At 39.0% G+C, this 20,308-nt stretch overlaps 1 long non-coding RNA gene across 1 annotated transcript; it reads right to left on the bottom strand.

Moving 5' to 3' along the window:
• Positions 1-366: 366 nt before the first annotated feature.
• Positions 367-19,008, bottom strand: LOC140705498 (uncharacterized). The gene is made up of 3 exons (XR_012084892.2): positions 18,690-19,008; positions 16,429-17,514; positions 367-14,466 (listed from the first exon to the last, which is right to left on the bottom strand). It is a non-coding gene; the product is annotated as an uncharacterized LOC140705498 (long non-coding RNA).
• Between the last annotated feature and the right edge of the window lie 1,300 nt (positions 19,009-20,308).

The raw sequence follows: 20,308 nt of genomic DNA on the forward strand, positions 1-20,308 counted from the left end.
AATATAAGCTCAAGTGAATAAACTCCAGAAATTGGCTATTTAGTTGTAGCAGTAATTAGCACTCGTCCACTAAATAATAATGAACTCAGAATTATGTAATTATTAATCAACTGAAAAACAATTTAGCCTAAAGTAATATTCTTATTGTTTCTATTAATATTTTTAATATATATCAAATTAATAAATATTTATTCTTTATTATTTATTTACTATTGGTACTATTATTATTTTGACTTACATATTAATCCTTCTTAATTTCCCTTACTCCTTCTACTCTACCCTTGTAATAAATTCTAATCAGATCGGCTTGTCCTTCCAATATCTATTTATTTTATTTTATTTTTATTTTGATGATGATGATGATGATTTTATTTTATAGTAGCACCAAAAACAGTAGACGAACCTCACAAACCAGTGCTAGGGGCTCGCAGCCGTTAAATTCACGTACAAAATTTAAACCCAAAATGGCAACCAAACAAGCTGGCGCAAAGAGAAAATAGCACAAAGGCAAAAATTACAGGTGAGGGAGCCAAAGCCTAAAGGCTAACAGACTAGAATTGGTGCAGGGGAGAAAGAAAACAATAAAACAAAATGAGCAAAAACAATCAAGCTGTGGACTAACAACAACGGGTTAAAGGACACCCGCCGATCAGCCCCCTTGTGCTTTCCTTCTAATTTCCCCCCTACATCTTTTTCCCTTTATTATTAACTTTAATAAACTTCTTTCCTCAAACTATCCAAATAATTCTCCTTGCCATCCCTCAAATATGATTAAAGCTCTGAACAGTTTAAAGGCGAAATTGCCTTTCTTGCTGCAGCGCAGCGGCACGGGCACCGCCACTGCACCCTAAACAGAATGTTTAAAAAAAACAACAACACTTTTTTAACAATCAACTGGATTAAATGATGAACTGTCAATGAATAAACCAAGCAGAAGAATCCAAACCCAGGGAGGGAGCCGAATGCTTCCCTCCCTTCCGTCACGAGGCGCTGACGCAGAGAAAAGATGAGCCAGGCAGCACGATCTTCTCCTTTCAGCAGCCCAAAAAAGAAGGAGGGCAGTGCGAGGGGGAAAGCCCTTTAAAGAACCATGGCTTTCCCACCCCTTGCACAACATCTCATGAGGCTCAACGCAGCCTCGCTCTATCCCGGGTGTACAGCAAGGGTCGCTTACGCCGGACAAAGGCAATGCCTTGCCAGCAATCGAAACATTCTCTTTAAAAAGAACCCAAGGTGACTAAGATTATTAAGACAATATTTAAAACTTGAAAACAGTAAGTATACAAATATTAAAAATAAATCAAATACTACACTAAAAATGGTAAACAAAATCAATACCAAAAAAACATCAAAGCAAAAAGGCATAATATTTTTTTAAAAAAAATGTGGGAGGGAGTTCCAGAGTCTGGGAACAGCTACAGAGAAGGCCTTTTCCCATGTCCCCACCAAATGTACATGTGAAGGTGATGGGACTGAGAGAAAGGCCTCCCCTGATGATCTTAACACTCAAGCAGGCTCATACATTAAATTAGTGAGTAGGGGGCTAAAAGATCCTCTCCTGAGAGACTCTCCCATAGTTTGAGCACCATAATTAAAAGGGCCTTCAATCTCTTTTCTCCACCAGCTGCGGATGCATAGGCAATAAAGAAAGCCTCCAAATAACTTGAGATCTCAAACAGATTTGTCAGAAAAGACTCCATCCCTAAGATATCCTGGTCCCCGGCTGTTGTGCGAACTCTCTACCCCTGTATGGACAGTTTCTCGTGAGAAATTTGCTCTCTCATTCTGGGAAGGATAGATCAAAAATTTGCTTGTAAAGCTCTGTTTTAAATCCTTCTGTCCCTAGCCACATCCCTTGTTATCACATGCAGAAATGAAAAGCTTCCATTGACATTGAAATTGCCGCTGGCATACGCAGACATATGATCAGTGTATCCCACCAATGACAGAACAACTGTGACAACACTGATATGCAAACTCTCTTGGGTTCAGTTTATCTCTGCCACCAGTTCCCAGACTCTGGAACTCCCTCCTACAAGAGGGCAAGCTGCCCCATCTTTGCTATCCTTCCACCAGCAAACAAAAGACCCTTCTCTCCAGGCAGGCTTTCTGCTAAAAAGAAGCATGAAGAAGAGTGCAATAACGGCTTTTCCATACCCTTTGACAGAGCCTTTATAAAAACCTACAGGGAATTTTGTAAGGGGCGTTTATTCTTTTACAATACTTACATTTTCTAGGACTATTCTGAGGTTTATCTTATTTTGCCAGGGTGTGGATGAGGTTCGAACCAGGAATTTCCTAGCACAAATGTCAGATCCTTAGCCAGGTACATCAGTGAAACTGATCATTGGACAAGGGCGCAAGATGCTTGTCCAAACATTGCAAGGAGTGCGCAGTGCCAGCCGAACTTCAATGTTTTGTTGAATTAGAATGGCAGGCTTCCTACAGTCGGCATCTCAGTCACATATGAAGTGGCCCTGCATCTCCTTTGGATAGCAGAGGTTCTTGCCAAATTTACTCTCTTCATGATGTCATTTATTCTAGGCTTTGATCATCTCAGTGTTTTGAATGTCCTCCAGGGCCTGCCTTTCTTTCTTTTTAGGCCACTGTTAGTCATCCGTTAGTTAGAGAATACATAATTACCCAGCCTTTAAAAGAAAAGAAAGTCCTGGAAAGTACTAAGCACTGGAAGGACTCCACAACCTTCGCCCCCTCCCCACTGCCACATCTTCTTTAACTAGTAAAAATTTGCAAAGGATATTTCCAATAAATTTAAATGAAAAGCTGTGTTTTTATTAAAACCACCAATGCTCATGTTCAAACGCTCATTTGGACTCTTTTTCTGCAAAGGGATGTTTTATGAGATCCAAGGTCAACATACCATAGGTTGAGCCACCAAGTAACGAAATCGTATACAGTTACACCAACATTAATTGCATTCTTCTTCTTCTTCTTCTTCTTCTTCTTCTTCTTCTTCTTCTTCTTCTTCTTCTTCTTCTCCTTCTCCTCCTCCTCCTCCTCCTCCTCCTCCTCCTCCTCCTCCTCCTCCTCCCTTTCCCCTGTTCTCCCTTTGTTTAGTATTAAGCAGAATGAGGAGGAGACATTTTGAAAAAGGGAGACTCTGGTGAACTTTAGGAACAAAAGTAGAAAACCAGATTGGTATGTGGAGTGTTCTCTATATGCAAGGGAATTTTGACACTCTCACCCCACCCCACCCCCGATCAGTGACTTATCTGGGCAAGCAGTGTTCCTGTACATACAAAAGCATGTTTGCAAGCCCACATGGGCTTCTTTGGAACCTAGCCAAAGCTTTCACAATCTCATTTATTTCAACACACTATATTCCTGTTTAGGACTTTGGATAATACCCCATGACCTTGCAAATATGTGCTTCACCTCTGTTGCATCCTATGAATGTCCAACATTTTGTGATGTCAGTTTTCTTTAGTCATTCTCTTTCACAGCCTGGCTCATTAGGTGGAGGGACTTGGGCCTCTCAGAAGGACCATGCTTTCAACCACACCATCAAACTATGATTCAAGCACAAATCAAGGCAATGTTCTCAATGTACCTGAAAATCAGGTAATTTCTCCTAGAGACTGAGCTAGGGAACAATGGTTTGTATTTGACTGCTCTGATTGGTAATTTCTGATGTGCTTTTATCTAGCCGCAAACTTCCATTGAATGAGCAATCGCTAAAGGAAGCAATTTGTCTTGAAATTGGATGGGTGGGAGTCTTCTAACACAGTGCTATAATGAAGCAATGGCTTCACCTTTCATGGCAAGTTACGTGGCTGTTCTCTCAGTTTAAATCCAAAAAGCTTTTAAAATGTTTTAAAAGCATGTAGAACGCATCTGATTAATCCTTCTCTACTTATCCAAGCTGTAAGAAATACATCAAAAACAAAAAGGTGAAAAATATTCTGCAGCAGGCCTTGATAGTGCTAAGCCAGCCTGGTGTTTTACTGCCCTTTTACAAATATTATACACAAGGCACCTTGAAGATGAAAATAATGGGGTGGAAGTGCACAGAATGACTACCTCACACTTTATAACATTATCTGTTCTAAAGGTTGCAGAGGACCTTTCATGTCATTCATATATAAAGTACCTTCCACGTACACACCGGGCTGTAATCTCTGCATGCTTCTATTACAAAGTGGGGTTTTTTGACACCATTTCTACAAAGCAGGTAAGGACAGATGGGATTCCAGTTAAAATGTTTAGAGGATGTTAAGCTCCCTTGTCAGGATTTCAATTTTTACCCAAAGGCTGTTTTTGAGAACATTTAGAATAGGTTTTCTTTAACATTTTTTTCCACTCAGATGACAGTGATCTGCAACAAAGATATAGAGGGAAACGGAGGCAGAGAAGGTTCAACATTGTGTGTGCGAGACCAGATCTAATCAAAACTAGCACCAAGCTCATTCAGAATAGCTGCCAGTTGTGTCATGAGAACCTTAAAGTGTCCAAATATTTGTTATTCACACAACAAACCCTGTCTTATATGGAGATTCCAAGTTTCCTGCACTCGATGGACTCAAATGGGGGAGCAGAGAAGTTGTTTGTGATTCCAATTGAGGAGCTGACCTTTCACAATACAAGTACCAACAAGATCCAATAATAACCTTTCTGGTGGGGACCATGGCACAACCCAATGGCTACATACATTCTTCTTCCCCAAAGATATCTTTAAAGGGGCCTTGTTATTCTGCCAACATGGCCAAAATCATGTGCCTGAAACATGGGTGTTGTTCACAAAAATAAATAAATAAATAAAAATCAGCACCTCTGAGAGATCCTCTATACTTCACCGGTCAAAATGCTATGGTAATACTGCCATCATTGCCAAAGCGACATTCTCATTTCTTGCTTCCCTTTACAATAGGGGTTGTTTCCTTGTTTCAAACAGGAAACATCATTTCCTGACTTCCAGACACCAAGCTGTATTGTGTAGGAGGACACTTCAACACCCACCTGCACCATAGTTCCAGATTTTTGCAAAATCATCAGTCCTAAACCTCTGTAACAACAGTGGCACATTCTGCAGCATGGCAGGCACTGATTGGTTGAGGAAGGGGCTCTGCTATGGCTTTCCAAATCTGATAATTTGCCCATACTTGCTTTATGGGAGTGGGTAGCCTTAAGATGCCTCAAAATGCTCACATTTGTCAACTCTCTGTTGTTTACCACTATCAATGACCAAACAGCCATACAAAAACTAGAGCCATTACAAGTATGTCAGGAAAGAAAGATATAAAAAGAAAGAGTAGGTTTCTAATTTTTGAAATCCCTGGTTTTTAGGAACTGGCACATCAGGAAAGATTGTGCGAACTTCTACACTCAGCATAAGCTTATAATTTTTTTTCCAGGTTAGGCCGAGGCTTACATTTATGCTGAGTACCAAACCAACTCCAACCCCCATTTGGCCAGGGCTAAAATTCATTGTCCATAGATTCACACAACTTTACATACGCCCAAGATTAATGGAGAATTCTGGAGGCAGTCAAAGAATTTTAAAGCATTCCAAGAAAAGCAACTTGTATATTGCCAGGAATATCTTAAATGTAACTAATATTTTATTCTTCCCTGTTTATTTGGTAAACTGAAGCATACTGGTTTCAAGTACCTTTTAGCAGATCAGCAAAACAAAAGTTCCACAATATTCAGTGGAATTTGACCTGCCATCCAAAGCTTGTAATTCTGTTTTTGTTATATTGAAAGGAGAGAATTCTTAGTATTGAAGAATCTTTTCTACACAAATATCTCAACTCCTTCTAATATAGCTGGCTTATTTGGTTTTCCCTCCTCAAACTAGCAAAACAATTATCTCAGTGGAACTTAGTTTTGGCAGGAATTATACAGATGAAAGTGTGCTTGTACATGGAATATGTGGGGAGTTTTTGATCCCCTTCATGCTCCCAAATTCATCTTGGGGTGACATCCAGATTGTTGCGTGAGAATTTTCCTCTGCTTATAAATTTCTAAGTATGAACACAGACTGCAGCTGTATATCCCACTTTATAATGTCATACCATAATAAGATGCTTAAAATTGGCTAATTAGGTACCTTTCACCAGGATGTTGATGTAGTCAATGCTCTGAAATTTCATTATAGTGTTAATTTTCGAACGGTCACTTTCCATATCCCATTTCAATCTCATCTCTGCCTCACACCAAGGTACACTGTGAATGCAAAAAGTGGTCTAACGATTGTACTACATGTCTCTGAGGAAGTGCACCATAATTCACAAAAGCTCAGACTTTAATAAATCTATTAGTATTAAAGGTGCCACACACTTTTTTTTCCAAAATATGGTTTTAAGAATGTTTGATTGTGGGGGAAAATGCTAACTACACATTGGGTATCTGTGAAGATTCTCAGTCATCCAGGTAAGGTAATCTGGAATTAGAGTCGTGGCAACTGGACTTCTTTCTTATTAGGTTGAAATGTTTCACTACTCATTCAAACAGCTTCTTCAGTCTGAGGAGAGTTGGCAGGAGACCCCCTGATATATCCTCCACCTTGGTTTCACTTCCCCCTAGTCTGAATAGGCTTCAGTCTGAAGAAGCTACTTGGATGAGTAGCGAAATGTTTTAACCTTATAAGAAAGAAGTCCAGTTGCCATGACTCAACTTCCAGATGCACATTGGATGTAGTGATGAAAAATGACTGCCCTCTGGTGACCTTTAGTTGTCCTTATTAGATATTCAGAGATGGGGTAATGGGAATGGCAACATTAAAGAATTAATTCAAAGGGAGAAAGAGAGGGCCAGACTAAAATCCAAGTCAGATCATGAAATTGTTTGCAGGCAAATTGCAGATATTCTCAGGTTTCTACATTCCTAGCTTTTATTTTGAAAACCACAAAACAGCCTTAGCATGAAGTTTGAGGAAGACAAACTACTGTACTACAATTTTTTTATGTCATATAAAGTTGTCAAGTGGACAGAAGATTATTTTAGGACAAAGACAGGGAACATGTGGCTCCAAAAATGAGGCCAGGCAGCAATTCTCATTATCCTTTCAGCATCAGCTGGGCTGTTGTGACTTGTAATCCAACAACAGTCCAGGTCCAGTGTTCCTATCGGAAGGTCATATTTAAATCAAAGGCATTTTATATAGCTGAAATAGAAAAGTCATCACTCTGACATCACAAAGAACTGCTCTGAGGGTTTGCCCCCCAAAAATCTCAGAGAAGAGAATACTACTGACCTGGCAATGCCTACCCTCAGTCAATGTTTTGTCAGAGCAAAATGCCTCAGTTACATACAGCTTCAGATTGCATTCGGCATGCAATTTTGTTTTATGGGTGGGTGTATGCAGCGTCTTGAGGGCGGGCTGACAATATTGTCTTCTTGTCTGTTTACCCATGAATAGGATTGGTGTTTCACAAACAAGTTTAACATTTGCTAATAGCTCAAGATGGGTGTGCTGGCAGAACTGCCCTGCTGGCTGAGATTTGTAGGCAGAAGAGCAAAAACGGAGAGACTGGATGAGGTAACAGCTGAATGGCTCCCAATCCAAACCTCTTCCATCTCAGAGGAACAGGCACTATACCAGCACACAGTTAGGCCAAGATTAAAGTAGTCTTAAGTAATTTCCATCATCTCAAAACTGGGAGGGGTTTAGATTCTGCACAGCTTCATCTGGCCAGGTGTCCATTCAGGTGACCCTCAGTCATTTTGAGGAGTAAGCCTGCCATTCTGTGCATGTTTATTGAGACGCATTTATGACAGTCACACTTAAAATGGTACAGTAGTGTAGATACAAATATTTTATACTAATTCATTTTTCTCCTTTTTTGTTCCACGTTTACTTTTTCTCTTCCCCAGCCACTCTTCCCCTCCACTCTCTGGCACAAGCACTGCATTCTGTGGCGGCCTCCAAAGATAATTTTTCATTTTTTAGAACTGGGCATGAGCGGGTATGTAATAGCTGCCAAAGCTCTGGAGGTAATTCAAAGCACAAGCAATACTGAACTTATATTTTTTTTAATGGCACAAAGACTAACTTTCACTGTCACATCTAGATTTCACATTGTTGGCATGTGCCTTCCATTTTTAACAATATATACTGGAATCAGAATTACTTCACTATCCCTCCTTTTGCAAGGAGCTTTGAAGGTCATAGGAAATGGCTGCAGTGGAGTTTAGGGCATACATCAAATTATGCATCAAGAGAGCAAAACTGACTATCCTAGATTTTCTGCTCTCATGCTTGGAATAAATATATATTGCTTGACCACAAATTTCTCTATTAAAATACAAGAAATGCCTCCACACCATTCATACCATTTGCTTCACTCAATATTGTGTTTCAAAGCATGACAACAAGAATATAGTGATTGTGATTGTTCAAGAGAAGAACTACTGAGTTTTATTCTTTCCAAAAAGTAACTTTATTTAGATGCAGTGATCCATGCTCCAGCATATCACCGTTCCAAGGAACAGTCTTGATTTCGGAAGCCTTAAAAGCCAGTTTCTGATTTCAGCAGCTTCAACAGTCATTCCTACAAATCCTACAACAGTGCAAATGGAAGTGCAAAATTGTCTGCCTTATTTCTATTCCATTTCTCCAAACCCCAACAACAAGCATGAACCCTCCAAGTTCTGCATCAGGTTAGAAGCTCCCTCGTTACCCAAATAGACATTTGTCTATTTTTCAGCATTTACCCCAAATTTTTCAAATACATACATACATACATACATACATACATACATACATACATACATACATACATACATACATACATACATACATACATACATACATACATTACATTACATTACATTACATTACATTACATATTTTCCGGTCTCAGGAGGGGAAAATGATAATTTTGTAGGGAAATGCAAACTTCTCTATCCCTTTTAGGGAGGCTTTGTCCTAGCAGCCACCTGTTTGTAAAGCTACAGCTTCCTTGAAGTGTGTTGGAGTGGGAGGAGGGATACCCTTGACTTTTACAATGCAAACCTTGAATTGTGTAATAAATGTACAGGATTTAAAATGGACTTTGCTTGCTTCCTCCCACTGAAAGAAAGAGTTTTACTGAAGATGCGAGCAATTGTTCTTCCTCTCCTTTACACAGCCTCCCCTGGCAAATCCATCTTTTCACTGTGATGTTAAGAGATGACCAAAAAAGGCAATGGCATGCCTGCCTTCCTATGAAGTTTTCTTTTCACTTGGCAATATACAAAATGCAAATGGTGCACCCCTCTACCTTACTAACCAAAGTTGTTGACTAAATAAAATTTCTTGCTGTGGGTCAGGGGCCAGGAGAGTGAAAATGTGTCAGTTCAATTTGTTAATAGCATACTCACTGTATATTTTAACAATGAAATATATTATTTGTGCTCCAGTAAGCAACTCATAGAAAGACAGGGGTATACCTTGTATAGTTAATTGAACTATTTTACTATGTGTAAGTACATTTGATTGCTCACCACATGCTAGGTCTCCAACTTGCTCCAGAGGAAATGATCCTAAGCACATACTGAGGATCAGAAAATCTGTCAGTTTAATTATGCTTGCATTCAAACTTTTTAAATTTTATGTTCATTCTATCCCAAGAAATGTGTGAAGTTCTGCAAATTATTCTAAAACACACTGAAATGAACTTCTCACCAATCTGCCATGGCGAAATCCCATTATAGCTGGTGGGGTGGGAGGCACATTCTGCCTAAATGTGGCTGATCTCAGTGAGGGGCCTCAACTGGATTGCTCTGGGTCTGAGCTAGGCTTGGATTCACCCACTTTCTGCTTCAGTGCTATCAGGGAGGTTTTTTTTTTTATTAAACAGGATGCTAGGCAGAAGCAGAGCCAGGCCTAACACAGCCTCAAAGTCTTCCAGCTGAAGCCTTTATCTCAAGTGAACCATATATTGGTGTCTATAAGAGGCCTGTCTTTCAGGAAGACTGGAAACCTGTGGAATTGTAGTCCAAAAATTCTAAAAATCCCATTCTGCTTAACTGCCAAAGGCCTGACTGAACAAAAAGATCTGATTGCTGGTGGAAGGGAAAGTAATTTCCTTGGTAAGGAGCTCCATGCCATCCTTATCCCTTTTTAATCTTCCTAGATAAGTGCCTAATTAAGGATGATGTCACAACATTGCACGGCCAATCAGATTTGGCTATATGATGTTATCTGTGAAGGCTAACTAGGAAAATGGGATTGGAAATGGTGAGGAGTGACCCCAGTCAATCAAGGATCAAGCCATGAACATATTATTGCTGTGATGGAAGATAACACATTTGGACGTGTTATTATTTTGCAGAAAGTAATAGGAATTATTTGAATGAGAGAAAGAGAGCAAATGAAGCAGCAGGTTGGATTAAGTCTTAGTTATACTTACAGGAGACAGATTGAAACAAGTGGAACTCAAAGTAGTAATGACTCATTTAAATCTCATTAACTTAATGGGTCTACTCTATGTATGTCTAAGTCCAAATTCAAATTAACATCACTGAACAGTGAATATTTCACACAGTGGAAAGTATGATTATATATATGACTAATCTTTGTATTTTGCTTGAATTTTCAAAATAAGCACCATGAATGCATACGTATATGGCATATATTTTGAAGGTTGGGCCAAAACCACAGCTTTTCATATATTTCTGGTACATATAAATATGGGCCATACTATTGTCAGCCAGTCTTATTGTCCTGATAATTGTTAGATTTCCAGATATTTGCCAATGATATTCTAGCAACAGTCAAAAACTTCCAGATAGGTTCCCAAGCTTGGATCTCCAGACATTCTTTGACCAAAACTCCCAGAAGCCTTAGCCACTATGTGTGCTGATCAGGATTTCTGGGAGTTGCAGTCCAAGAACATATGGAAACCACAGTAATAGGTAGTGGTGAAAATGGAATCTTCTGCTGGTTCTTCCCACCTCCCCCAATGTCTTTTCTCTCCATCTCCTTCCCTTCTTAAAACTCCTCCTTTGAAAGTGTGTCTCTGTCCTTTGTCCATTAAAACTTTTATCACTTGCATTTAGTCACTCATACACACTGTTTCTTTTGCATATAAATTATTTAGTCATAGACATTTAATTATAAATCCATGTGTGTTTACAAAAAGCAAATTACATTCAGTTGATGTTTAAAAGAAACAAGGAATGACCTTAATGATTTGTAGAGGGTGTGACCTTAATACTGTTTGGTTGCTATAGACCCTGGAACACCAATTGATCATGTTTAACCTTGCACAGGGAGCTGATCGATTGGGTCATCTGTAAATTAAACACTAGCTGTTATCCTGCCTGCTGTAACATTTAGTTTGCCGATCCGGGATAGAAACCTAACCACTAACCTCTTCTTGGAAAAATAAAAGGCTTTTCTATGTGGGCTGCCTTGATTGAACACAGCATCTGGCAAGTAAAACATTCCCATATAACGTTCATTTCCCAGCAAAATATTACTCCTAATTTTTAGCACATTTGCCACAATTCTTTCTACCTTAACATTAAATGGAAAGCACTCCTCTCCCTGTCACCCCAAATCCGTTCACTTTACTTTCAGCTTTAGACATTGTATCTTAGTGTATTACTTCCCACAGAATTTCAATTTAAATTGTCAGGTGAAGACTTTATCTTGTTTTGCACTGACACTTTTCTTTATTGGAATATATGATTTGAGGCCCTCCTAATCCAAAACTAAGTAAAAAATTTCGTTCCACATGCCATTCACTTTCTTGGACTTTTGGTATAGCAACAGGTATACGGTTTCAACAAAAAGATGTAATGCATTGATCTGAATTGAAAGCTCTAAGCAAGAGCCTACAGAAAGCTGTAGTCCAGAAATCCATAGCTAAAGAAAAATGCACAACATGCACATTCTGGGGCCACACAGTGAATTCATTATTCTTGAGGGATTTTGTTCCAGATCCAAGCCTAACATGAATTATATTGAACATAAAGTTAGACTGGACTGAGAAAGAGAGGGAGAAAACCTAGGCAAGGCAAAGCATGGAGGTGTGATATTGGAGGAACTTCAAGGGTAATTCCACCTACTCCCCTGCCAATGCAGGAATCAATAACTAAAGCATTGCTGACTGATGGTCACAATCCCTTTGCTAGAAACCTCTAAGAATGGAGACTCTAGTACCATCTAAGGCAGTGCATTCCACTGTTGAGCAGCTCTTACCATCTGGAAGGTTGTCCTCATGGTGAGTTCAGATATCCTCTAGTGTGATATGAATGTATTGATTTGGTCTTGCTTTCTGGACTGAGAGAAAACAAGCTTGTTCCATCTTCTGCATGAGAGCCCTTGCAGTACTTAAAGGGAAACAAGCTTGCTCCATTTTCTACATGAGAGCCCTTCATAAATATGTGAATGTCACACACATAGCATCTTCTTTTCTCATAAACTGTAATATTATAGATTGCAGCATTGCCTCCTCCTCAGTTCATCTTTCTTAGACAGAGCTTACCAAATAACTCCGAGTATCCTTAGATCTATGGATTTCAGACATATCTTCCACAGAACACTTTGCATCTATTATGCCCCAGTTCATACATCGTATGTGGCGGAATTATTTTCCCCATCTTGAATGATATTACTATTGTTGTTCTCTGTTTTATTATAGCATATTTATGCAATTTTTACTGTTAGCCACACAGAATAGACTTGGGCCTAGATGGGCAGGGTATAAATAAATAAATAAATAAATAAATAAATAAATAAATAAATAAATAAATAAATAAATAAAGCAAGCAAGCAAGCAAGCAAGCAAGCAAGCAAGCAAGCAAGCAAGCAAGCAAGCAAGCGTAGGCTCTGTCTGCTTACCACTATACAAATGATGCAATGTTAGGACCTAAGGATCCTGTGCACACATCCAGTCCTGCAGACCAACCATTCACATAATCTCCTTCTTTATTCCCTTCCATATGCTTATTTGAGAAAGAGAAAATGCTTGTAAATAGGGGACCCAAGAGTTCCCAGCTCATGTTATATCATTTTTTATAGGAAAAAGGGAGGTGTGCTCTTGTTTCCACTGACAAAGTGGATTTCTATCCTGGTAAATTATGATATGGGGATCTGGGTTGCCCAGAGTGGTCCTGATCCGACCAGATAGGCGGGATATAAATAAATTAAATACAAACAAATAAATAATTTTTTTGTCATAGGGAATATTTCCTTCTGAATTCTCGGGGGGGGGAATGAATCCTGAATTTATAAGGTTATTCAGGGCTTTATAAATAAAGACTTCCAAACTGTGGGATGAACTCTGATGTAGTGGTGCGTTCTTATCTTGGCAGATGTCCCTATTCTGTGCCAATTCATTTCCTCACAATTCAAAGAGACACACAAAGACATTTTGTGTTGATTTTATAATCTAACAGTTTCATTTACAAACTGGTGGGATCAATAACAAGGAACCAGAATCAGATCCCTAAGGACAAAAGCTTTTTCTGCTGCCATGTTTCCTACACTTTACATCAAAACCAGAGGATCACAATATCTGTCTTCTGTGCTAAGGCATTTCCTACCAACGGTTTTTGTGAAATTGCTCTGTGATTCCAAATTTTGATGTGAAGATTAACAGGGTTCAGATACTTGGATGGTTGCTGTTGGCTGGAAGTGTTAGACCAGTATGTGGCCATGCTCATGCTTCTGAAAACAGATCAAGCCAATGATGTGGCAATTTAGCGGCACAAGAAAACACGCTGCCTTTGCTCAAATGGAAAACTTCACAACTGCTTATGGTTATGGGTGGAAAGGGAATGGAAAAAAATGGCAGACCTTATGCCATGTCTCACAGGAACAGTGGTGTTAATCTGCATTTTGGACACATTCCAGGTTGGATAAGTAACTTCTGCCAGCTTAGTAATGTTTCAAAACTTGTGACTGAATACTCAATCTTGTTTCTCATTTCCTGACCCCAGTAGGTATGCAAGAGTACTGCTCAGTATTGAACAACTGCTTGCTTGTTTCTTAAAGCAAAAGTAAAAATATTGTGCTGGTTAACTTAACATGCAGAGCTATGTATGAGAAAGTGTTATTTAATTTTATAATGCAATGTGACTCATTCCTAATAAAAATCCCCGTTCAACTGACTATTGTTAAAAGTATATTAGAGAGAAATATATACAATAAATACATATAAAATGATTTCAATGGCTTAACAGAACAGATGGGTATTTATTTATTTTAATGTATTGTTGTTATGTGCTGTCAAGTTGCCTCCAGCATACAGCAACCTCATTCATGAATGAGTGATCTTCAAAATGTCCTGTCCTCAACAGCTCTGCTCAGGTCTTGTAAACTCAAGCCTGTGGCTTCCTTTAGGAAATCAATCCATCCCATTTTTAGTCTTCCTCTTGTCCTGCTGCTTTCGCCCTTTCCCAGTATTACTGTCTTTTCCAGCGAATCTCTTTCATCAATTTTGCCTCCAGAGATAGTTCAGGCTTGTTTTGCTCTAGGATCCACTTGTTCATCTTTCTGGCAGTCTAGGGTATCTGGATTTTAATGCAGGATAGATGTAAAAGAAATCGGAAAATGTTATCAGTGAATATGAATTTTTTCCTCTATAAATAGAAATGTGGTGATGATTTAAATACTGCATTATGAATTCATGTTTTATAGTACGTTTTCTGCCTCAAGTATTATGCAGAAATTCTAAGGAAGCATATAAAAGAAGGAGGGAGGGAGAGTTCATAATCTCTAGTAAGGCTACATGGGAGATGAATTCCTTCCTAACCAGCAAGATTGTGGCATCGGTAACCCTGGCATACCAATGCCTATGAGTAAAGCCAACCCACAGGTGTCCAATGTAATTGGTTCCAGGATGGCAGGTGCAAAGCAAGCCATCATAAATCAAACCTGTTTCCTATACGTGCAATGTTACCTGTTGGGGGTTAGTTTCTGAAAATAAGCACATTCCTCAAAATATAGGCAATATACCAATTTTCTTAACCTTTTGTTGATGTAACATTCTTTGCAATACATTTCCTCTTCTCTGGTGCAAAGGCAAAGAAAGGCAAAGTTGCAGTGGGCATGCAGCTTAATGCTGCCAATTGAGTCAGCATGTTTCTGAGTCAGTGGTAATTTACAAGTACTGGATGTTACCGTGAGGTATTGTCTACTATTTAGAAGACTGAAAAAGCAGGGGGTCCCAGGGTGAGCCATTGTGAATTGAGGATCTACCGTAGGCAACAATGAAGTGCTCAAAATAGCAGTAGCTTTAAAGGATGGCCAAAGATGGAGGAACCATATCTTGCCATGATAATTAGGTCAAAACAAAGATGCATGTGGAAGATGAAGAAGGATCTGTAATGTTTGGTAACTTTCCTATAAATCAATATTTCTTTCATTTCTTTTTCATAAACAACCCCTAACCCACCACTTTTCATCCTACAGTTCCTCTCCTTGGCTCTGTTGTCCAGCAACAAGAAGCAAAGTCATACAGAACCAAACCATAATGGCTCAAAGATAGGATGCATAGAAAAAGCAGTTGGCAATTAGTTGCCTCCCTGCCAACGTACCCTCTAATGTTCACACACATGACTTTGCTCCTGTATGTGCATGTGCCTCCATGCCCCCCCCCCGCACGCAGGGTTCCATTGTGAGCAGAACCTAACAAGATTGCTACATGGAAGGGGAAGAGAGCTGTGCGGAGGGAGGCAGAGGTGTGCACCTTGCTTAGAGGGAACCTTGTTCCCAAACCATTTTTCTCTGCCACAGATCATATCAACCAGTCTAGCCACCATATTGTTGGCTAGGTTGATCAGACCTAGGTCTGCTACTGGATATGTAGTTCAGGCATGAACTGTTACTTCTGAATGTCAGAGCTTTGCACGCATGATTGCATATTGTGTTGAGTATATCTACAGAAAAGAAAAGAGAGAAATTACAAAAAAGGCAAGAGGAATATATAATTGACTTGCCACTGTAATAACAGATTGGAGAGCCAACAAAAATTTATTCCTGTCAAATCTTCACCATAAAGCACTCATGCAGTATGAAGACAAATGGGAAAACTAGAAATCATTCTTTTTCAGCCTTCGAAAAATTAAGATTTGTTGGCCTAAAGGTGTTCTGGCCATTGTGGCCAATCAGAATTTTTAGTTCACAGAACAGCTTTGTGTAAAACACACATCTGTATCTGTTTGATCACTAGAATGGCAATGAAAGCAAACACGTTTGTGGGTAATTTTTACCATGATGATCTATGTGTAGGATTCTCCAGGCTTTTTACTGCCAAGTAATGAAATCCACATAAGGAAAAAACAATTCAGTTCTGTATTGAACCCTTATATTGTGGTTTTTCTCCCTGCAGCTAAGTCAGTATGTTCATAAGGAATGCATGTTCTCAGGACTTCCCAACATTAAGCACAAGCTTTTCTATGTCTTAAAATTCATGAGGATAGTAAAATAGTAAAATGAGAATTAAGGCGCAACTCCTGAAATGTGTAACTAACCAGAGGACTCATTCATCTTTATAGCATGTATGTATATTTACTGTAGCCAATAGTGTGGAAGCTCTTACAGCCTTTGGTCCTGGAAACAGAAAAGAAAATGAATGGTTTATATTACCAGACATTCAGGCTGTCTACCTCCTGTTCAAAACACCAGAAACATCCCCCTTCAGGAGAATTATGGCTTTGTATTCATTCAGTAACTATGCATGATATATCTGCTTATGTATCAGTTAGGAGGCCTGTCATCTTCCTTGTAGTTTGCATTAGCAGCATTACATTGTGAGGTTACAACAATGGTTTTCACTGTTTCTTTCCCCTCATGCCATAGAAAAAACAAGAAATATTTTGTTTGTTGTGTGGAGCATACAAGATGGAATTACTGAAAAAAATGTTTTAGAGAAATGTCTAGAAGGGAGAGGAGGTCATTAGTTGCCCGGGCCAAACACAGGGAAGTGTGTGTGTGTGGGGGGGGGAGAAGAACCTTGTCAAAACATGACCCAGACAAAATAAATACTTCAAAAACGATGTTGGTTTGGCAAGTCAACAGTGACGGCGGGTAAAATGAAAACAGTGCTGTACCCAACCTGCTTTGGGCACTCTTGTTTTAGGCAGCTGCAAGGAAGAAAACACTTGGGGCTTTCAGGCTGAGATGCTGCATGCATGTCTGCTATGTTAAATTCCATTTTGCACAAACAAATGGACATTTCAGGTGATTAGCAATATACCATTAAAAACATACTGCACTCTGCGTTGTAGTGGTTTGCAACTGCTATATGTGGTATTTAAGATAGTCCTTGGAACATTTAGCCTATTTGTCAAAGAGATCTGAAAATCCTGTTACAAATCTCCACCCTCTCATGAAAGCCTCATCCAAGTGGCTTCTTCAGTCTGAGGATGAGTAGCGAAACATTTGAAACTAATAAGAAAGAAGTCCAGTTGTCATGACTCAACTTCCAGATAACATCACCTGGATGACTGAGAATCTTCATAGATATACCAACCAGCTTTGTTCCTTCTTTCCACTTCCATTCCCAAGACCTGTTTTCTCTGCTTCTCACACAGCTCCTGTTGTTCCATGGAACCATTCTGCATTAACCAGCAACATGCATTAACAAAATTTAAAGAACGTAGTAAACAGAATTGGGGCATAGAAAAATAGCACTTCTTTGACTTATCCACTTATAGCCTGAACAAAAAAATTCAGTCTTCTGTCTCACATTCCCTCACACAGAGTCCTAAAGATAATGAAGACTCATTGTAGCTACCTAAAAGATACAGCAAGAAATTTCTAGAAAAAAGACAGTTCTAATACACAGTGTACTATCATCCCCTTCTATGACTGTAAGAAGAATAGCTGCTTGGTTAAGTGGACATATTCAGTGACTTCAGTTTCTAGGAGAGCTTTTGAGTCTTACAAGGACTTCAGCTGTCCATCTTCTTCTATGTCACTTCCTTCTTTTGCTACAGTAATTGTCAATACAGTGGTGCCTCGCTTAACGATTACCTCATAAAATGACAAATCCGCTTGATGGTGAGGTTTTTGCAATCACTTTTGCGATCACAAAACGATGTTTCAATGCCCAAAAATCACTTTATGACAATTGGTTCCCTGCTTTGGGAACCGACTCTTCGCATTATGATGATCTGTAAACAGCTGATTGTTGGGTTTCAAAATGGCCACCCGCTGTGCAAAATTGCTCCCTGCTGTTTTTAGGAGGCATTTTTCACTTTACAGGCACTGGAAAATGGCCTCCCTATGGAGGATCTTTGCTGGACGATTAGGTATTTAGCCCATTGGAACACATTTAACCAGTTTTCAATGCATGTCAATGGGTTTTTTATTTTTGCTTGATGAGGATTCTACAACAATTTTGCTGGAACGGATTATCCTCGTCAAGTGAGGCATCACTGTAAATATTTTTGTTCAAATGTCAGCACTTTGAACCCTTAAAATGCCAAAGTACGTAGACATCAAGGACCTGTAAGGAGTGCCTTAAATGACCTGAATATGATGAAGAGTGTCTTGAACTATGGGCTTCAGGACCAGAGGGAGATCACCAGAAACCACCACTGCTGGGATAATTTCAGTGGTGGGACACATTTTTGGTAATTAAGGAATCCCCACTTCAGGTGATATTGGAACTGCAGTGGATTTTGGAGATAGATTGCCATATGGGGGTGGTGTGAAAAAGATCTTCCAGAAATCTAAATCCAGCTTTCTTTTAGAACTATCCTTTCCAATGGACAGGGGAATTACTGACCTCCTAGTACAACTGGAATCCAATGTTCCATCTGTGGAAGCCCACCGCTGGATGCCACCCAGAGACAAAATATAATCATGGAAGTCCTCTTTTTCTCAGTCAGAATAAGATTTTTTTTAAAACTGAAAAGACATTTTGACCATGGTTTTTAAGGCTTCACATTTTTTTTTAGTTCCTTGTTATTTTATGTTCACATAGTTGGAACAAAGTTAGCATTTGGTGGAGCCAAATACTTCCATTCTTTATTACAACTATATTACAGTTTTTACATTTTGCTTAATCATTTTTACTGTGTTTTAATTTTCAATATGATATCCCATTTTGGTTCTTTCTCCTAGAGCCCTTTTATATATATATTTATTTATATATATATATTCTTTCTCCTGGAGAAATATATATATTTCTGTTTATAATATAATTCCTAGAAATGGTATTTGATCAGAGGCACAGATAGACTGGAATTCTGAAACCATTAAGTCAAAGGGTCTCTTCTAAATGGAAATCTAATGGATTTGTTTAAAAGCACAACCTTTACATGTGCTCAAGATTGCCACCATCATGATGGTCTGGCCAGAGAAGACAAAGGGTAACTTTTTTTTTTACTGCAACTCCCAGAATCCTCTATCATACATATTCCATAGGCATTTTGGGAGTTGTGTAAATGGTAACTTTTCCTGTCCCTGGACCTAGCACAGAAGCACAGCTATTTCTTCTTGATTCTTTGCACAGTCTGTATTAGACACATCCTTCAGGCTACCATTTTGTGGAAATAAATAATGGTCCACAACTTGAAATAATTCAAATGCAGATGTTCTGTCCTTCTTGGGGCTGTTTCCATGTCAGATAACTACAGCTTCAATTCACAAATCTTACATTATTTTACAAATGGTTTCAGCAAAGTCCTGTGCCTGTATTCCACTCTCTTCGCCTTTTAATTAAACTGTGCTCAGTCAAAGATCACAAAATAACAAAAGGAGCCCTATTTGTCACAGGAAATTTTACAGCACAAACAAAGGGATTCCTGGTGGCAAGCTGCCAAGGAAGAAACTCAATCTTGGTCAGTTTTTATTAAAGTAACTTTACACTGTTGACATTTGCCTTCGTCCTTATAAAACTCCCCAAACACTCCCAAGAAGAAAGAAGGTAGTTAAGCTAAGCATGGGAGTAGATGGAGAGAAGGGTAGGAGTTGTTTTCAGTCAGCTATATAAGTAGCCACAAGTCAAACTGTAACAGCATTGTATTAAATACTCTGGGTGAGCAATAAATTTAAACTAATTTCAAGGTTGTAACCAGAAAATGCTGGAGTCGAGGTCATAACATCCATGACAAAGCTCAAACAAAGGATATTCTGGGTTACAACATGAAAAACTGACCATCCCTCATAATATTGTGCTTTCTATATATATTCACAGCCTACCTCCTGGTGTTTTATAGATTATTTTCAGGTCCCAGTCAGCTTAAAAATTTTTTCATGAAACATGCTTCTTTTCTTCCTTGGCAGAAAAAAGGAACAAAAATTATTGTAAGCTTAATGACTATAACTCAAATTCATTTTGTTCTTCTCCGTTTCCAAGCTATCGCATGCTGACGCGTGCATGATAGTTCATGCTGTATTTTT

Source organism: Pogona vitticeps, chromosome 3 (genome assembly GCF_051106095.1).
Source record: "Pogona vitticeps strain Pit_001003342236 chromosome 3, PviZW2.1, whole genome shotgun sequence".
In the NCBI taxonomy this organism is placed as follows: Eukaryota; Metazoa; Chordata; class Lepidosauria; order Squamata; family Agamidae; genus Pogona; species Pogona vitticeps.